The following is a 6,000-nucleotide window of genomic DNA, read 5'->3' on the forward strand; positions in this document are numbered from 1 at the left end:
TAGACCCAATCGTCGATGGATTTCACCTCACCAGAGTCCTGATGGACGGCGGCAGCAGCCTGAACCTGCTTTATCAGGATACAGTGCGCAAGATGGGCATAGACCCCTCAAGGGTTAAACCCACGAAGACGACCTTCAAAGGCGTCATACCAGGTGTAGAGGCCAATTGTACAGGCTCAGTTACACTGGAAGTGGTCTTCGGATCCCCGGATAACTTCCGAAGCGAGGAGTTAATCTTCGACATAGTTCCGTTCTGCAGCGGCTATCATGCTCTGCTCGGACGGACCGTGTTTGCAAAGTTCAACGCGATGCCGCACTACGCATACCTCAAGCTCAAGATGCTAGGCCCTCGAGGAGTCATCACGGTCAACGGAAACACTAAACGCTCTCTCCGAACGGAGGAACATACAGCGGCTCTCGCGGCAGAAGTACAGTGCAGCCTCTTAAGGCAATTCTCGAGTCCGGCCGTTAAGCGACCGGACACAGCTAAACGCGCCCGGAGTAACCTACAACAAGACCACCTAGCACGTTCCGAGCACGCGTAGCAATGCGGCCCCAACCCCAACCCCTGCAAAATTGCAAGACTGGTCCTTCGCGTACATCATTACGCTCTGGAGATACCATGGGCATAGGGGGAGGGGCACGACCACGATAGGCCCAGAATGCGGCTTAACCACACCAGGGGCTCTCAAGTGTGTCGTTCTTTTTTTCCCTTTTTCTTATTTTTTTTACCTACAGGACTCCGTTCATCAGAGGCCCTGTCCGGCAGTAGACCTGCCGAACTCACGATGCAACAGCCAGGGAAGGAAAAAGGCTACGACGAATATCCAGGTGGTCTCCATTACGAGCATTAAATCTGTTTTATACACCATTCCGCAGCCTACCCCTAGAGGGGGACATGTTTAATAGTCCCATCCCTTGCTTACCGCACTATTTGTATCGTTTTGCATTCATAGCGGTATTTCTTGAATTAAACAATGCAGCACCTTTTTGCTTATAATTGCATTCCTTTCTTATACACATGTTCATTTACGACATGTTGCATCCGTACACTTTGGTACGGCTAAATACACCAGGGGCTTAAGTTCCCCACATTATGGTGTGATAAGTCCGAACACTTTCACAAGTGCGGCACCCCGAACTTATAGCATTATATGCATCGGCTCCGAATCATGTCTTGGGTCAATAGTTGGGTTTGCCCGGCTCCCATGTTTTGGTACCTTACGTTCCGTTGTATCGGCTAAGGTAGCACTGGGAGAACCACTGCGATTGCGCACCAGTTGAACTGGGCGAGCGCCTCAGTGGAGAAAGCTAAAACTTACCGTCATGATGAGGCGAGAGCCGGTCGCTGTTCGAGAGTTTTTTTTCGAGTCCCTAAAGACTTATGCCGCTTAGAGCGAGGAACCGGCTTTGTCCGGCCCAGGCGTGGATAGCGCCCCGAATTCGGCCTTCCGAACACTAGGGGCTTCGCCGAAATTTAAAATTATAGAATTCTATGGCTAAGTGAGAGTGTTCAAGCATTATAAGTCCGGTTGCCTCGTTCGTTGTGTTGAGCGCCTCCCTAGATGGACCCGAAAATGGGAACAAGAGTGCTCAAATTTATCCCGAACACCCCAGCACTCGTGGCATGGGGGATGAAGCCGACGACTTGCCATCTCTCAAATTTGATAAACAGCCGCACAGAAGGTAATATTTTAAATTAATAAACATTGCTTAGCGCATATGAACAAAGTTTTCAGCGCATAGGATAACAAAATGCGAGTCTACTCAAATATTACATCTTTGGAGCACTCACCCGCAATAATGCGGGCACCCTTCAGGACACTCTTATAATACATCTCGGGCATGCGATACTCCTTGCCCGGCGGCGGCGTCCGTCACAAGCTTCTCAGCATCCATCTTGCCCCATTGCACCTTTGCACGGGCAAGGGCCCGACGGGCACCTTCAACACAGGCGGAGTGCTTGATGACTTCAACCCATGGACAAGCATCCACCAGCCGCCGCACCAGACCGAAGTAGCTCCCAGGCATGGCCTCCTTGGGCCACAGCCGAACTACGAGGCCCTTCATGGCCTGTTCGGCCACCTTGTGGAGCTCGACCAGCTGCTTCAGCTGGTCGCTAAGGGGCACCGGATGTCCGGCCTCAGCATACTGAGACCAGAAGACCTTCTTCGTCAAGCTCCCCTCCTCGGCCTTGTAGAAAGCGGCAGCATCGGACATGCTGCGGGGCAGATCTGCGAACGCTCCTGGAGAGCTCCGAATACGGGTAAGTAATAGGTAATTCACATTCACATGCTTGCTTTGCATGAAAAATGCCTTACCCGCCGCTATTTTCTTCAACGCCTCGATTTACTGGAGGGCCTTGTGGGCTTCGGCCTTAGAGGCTTTGTCACTCTCAAGAGCCGATGCAAGCTCGGACTCTCGAGTCTTAGAGTCGCGCTCCAAACTCTCATGTTTTTCCACAAGAACCTGGAGCTCTTGCTGTACCTCCGCCACCCGCGCCTCCTGCTTCTCTCGCTCGGTGCGCTCCGTGGCCGCATTACGCTTGGCCGTGGACACCGCCTCCTTTAGGGTCGCCACCTCGTTCGTGGCCCCTGCAATACCCACGTTATCCTTGTCATTCTTCTTGCAACCAAATCCTTTTCTGTAAGGTACAACTTTAATAAGGTGTTACTCACCTTCCTTGTCCTCGAGCTGCTTCTTGGCACGGCCGAGCTCGTTCTCGGACCGCTTGTAGCTTTGCTTCAAAGCATTGACCTCCGCAGTCAGTGCGGCAGAGGTCAGCAGCGCAGCCTGCAATCCCATATTGACATATTTTTTATGACTCCTGCGTATATCTTTTTAGATCCTCAGTCCGGCTTTTCTTTCCGAACACCAAACCGAGCATCAGGGGCTACTGTCTATGCGGTACCATTTTACATATATTAAAATTCTTACCTCAAAGCCTGTTAGAAGGCTGCTGCAGGCTTCGGTCAGCCCGCTTTTGGCGAGCTGAACCTTCTGAATCACCGCACTCATGACGGTGCGGTGTTCCTCTTTGATGGAGGCGCCGTTGAGCGCCTCCAGCAAGCTATTTGGCGCCTCCGGTTGGACGGAGGCCGCCGGCGTCACGGTCTTGCCCTTCTTACGAAGGGGCCGCCCGCCGGACTCCGGAACCACTGCACGTTCTGGTGCGGAGTCCGGTACGAAGTCCGGGAGGTTGCCATGTGGCACCTCCGGGGCCTCCTCCTCCGGGTGGGTCCCTCTCTGGGATCCCACCTCGGCGTCGTCGGCGTCGCGGGGGTGGAGGCGGTCGGAAGTGATGTACTATCCACATCCGACGCACCCAAGGACCCGCTCGACGAAGCGGGAAGATCGTCCTTGGGCGGACTGCAGGGTTGTATGCGGCATTAGAAAGACACCATGTGGCGAAAAGAAAAATCATGAAGTTATTCGGGAGTCCGGACACTTACAATCTCACCAGGGGCTTGGCCCTTGAAGGCCAATCCTCGTCGTCGTCACCGGCGTTGGCGGAACAGTCCGGGGGAAGAGTCCTTCCCTTCTTGGACCCTTCGGCCTCCCTCGTTGGGGAGGCCTTCCTTTTCTTCCCTCCCCCCGCTGGGGGAGAGGCCTCTTTCTTCTCCTCCTCGTCCTCATGGGAGGAGTCCGCCTCTGAGTCATCGGATGATGAGTCCGATGACACCTGAAGACAGGAACTCTTTCGAGTCCCCGTGGCCTTCTTCTTGGCCTTCTTCTCCGGCACCATGTGGGGTGCCGGAACTAGCAGCCCCGTTAAGTGGGCGTCCGCTGGGTCATCTGGCAAAGGGGCCGGATAGTTAGTCCGCTCGGCCTTCTTCAGCCAGTCCTGTCAAAGGAGAGGGAGTTTAGATCCCGCATAGAGTCAAACTATGGAAAACAAGTGTCCCGTAAAGGGTAAAATCACTTACCTCGCTAGCCGGACAATGCGAGCTGAATCCGCGATCTTTGGTTGCGGATGCGGGAGCCTCGGCGCCCTTAAACAGCACCCTCCAGGCCTCTTCGTATGTAGTGTCGAAGAGCATGTTCAAAGTCTGGTGTTGCGCCGAATCAAACTCCCACATATTAAAGTCCCGTTGTTGGCACGGGAGAATCCGGCGGATGAGCATGACCTGGACTACGTTGACAAGCTTGAGCTTCTTGTTCACTAGCTTTTGGACGCAGACTTGGAGTCCGGTCAGCTCCTCCGAATCGCCCCATGTTAGGCCACTCTCTTTCCAGGAGGTGAGCCATATGGGGATGCCAGATCTGAATTCGGGGGCCGCTGCCCGTTCAGGGTCACGCGGCTCGGTGATGTAGAACCACCCCGATTGCCACCCCTTGATGGTTTCCACGAAGGTGCCCTCGAGCCAAGTAACGTTGGGCATCTTGCCCACCATGGCACCTCCGCACTCCGCTTGGCTGCCCTTCACAACCTTCGGCTTGACACTGAAGGTCTTGAGCCACAAGCCGAAGTGGGGCTGGATGCAGAGGAAGGCCAAGCACACGACGATAAACGCCGAGATGTTGAGGATGAAATTTGGGGCCAGATCATGGAAATCCAGGCCGTAGTAGAACATGAGCCCCCGGACAAAGGGGTGGAGTGGGAAGCCCAGTCCGCGGAGGAAATGGGGAAGGAATACCACCCTCTCACGGGGCCCGGGGGTGGGTATGAGCTGCCCCTTGTCGGGGAGCCGGTGCGCGATGTCGCTGGACAGATATCCGGCGCTGTGCAGCTTCTTGATGTGCCCCTCCGTAACGGAGGAGGCCATCCACTTGCCTCCCGCTCTGAACATAGTTGGAGAAGGTTGAGGTGAGATGTGCGGACTTGGGCGTTGGAGCTCGAGTTCACGGAGATGGATAAGCAAAGGAGGAAAAAGGCGTAGGTAAAAGGGTGGATCTTTATCCCCTTATATGGGCGGACGAAACTATGCGTACCCACCGGCCTGGTAAAACTCGCTTATCTCCCAAGCGCCATAATCAATGGCGCGGTTGGGTTACCCACGTCCGTATTGAAGGGAATCCCGGAATAAGGGGAACACGATCTCTGCTTCGACAAGACATGCCAAGGAAACCGCTTCGCTAAACGCGCTGAGGTGGTGTAATAAAAAACAATTCGAGTAAAGGCTTGGTTGTGGTGTGATGTCACGCCACAAAATACTTCAGTAGATTGAACTTGTGTAAATATTATTCTCTCTATGGTGGTATGTGGAATTTATTTTGCAGAGCCGGACACTATCCTGGTGTTCACAATCTTCTATGAATTATTCAGAGGAGAAACCCGCCTTGCAATGCCGAAGACAATATGCGCGCCGGACTCGTCGTCATTGAAGCCTGGTTCAGGGGCTACTGAGGGAGTCCTGGACTAGGGGGTGTCCGGATAGCCGAACTATCATCATCGGCCGGACTCCAAGACTATGAAGATACAAGATTGAAGACTTCGTCCCGTGTCCGGATGGGACTTTCCTTGGCGTCGAAGGCAAGCTTGGCGATACGAATATGTAGATCTCCTACCATTGTAACTGACTCTGTGTAACCCTAGCCCTCTCCGGTGTCTATATAAACCGGAGGGTTTTAGTCCGTAGGACAGAACAACAATCATACCATAGGCTAGCTTCTAGGGTTTAGCCTCCTTGATCTCGTGGTAGATCTACTCTTGTAATACCCACATCATCAATATTAATCAAGCAGGACGTAGGGTTTTACCTCCATCAAGAGGGCCCGAACCTGGGTAAAACATCATGTCCCTTGTCTCCTGTTACCATCCGCCTAGACGCACAGTTCGGGACCCCCTACCCGAGATCCGCCGGTTTTGACACCGACACCTATGCTTCAGCCATAGGCTCTATCATGTATGCAGTGTTGTGTACCAGACCTGACATATGCTTAGCAATAAGCTTGGCAGGTAGGTACCAAAGTAATCCAGGAGTGGATCACTGGACAGCAGTCAAGAATATCCTAAAATACCTGAAAAGGACTAAGGATATGTTTCTCGTTTATGGAGGT

Source organism: Triticum dicoccoides, chromosome 1B (assembly GCF_002162155.2).
Source record: "Triticum dicoccoides isolate Atlit2015 ecotype Zavitan chromosome 1B, WEW_v2.0, whole genome shotgun sequence".
Lineage (NCBI taxonomy): Eukaryota > Viridiplantae > Streptophyta > Magnoliopsida > Poales > Poaceae > Triticum > Triticum dicoccoides.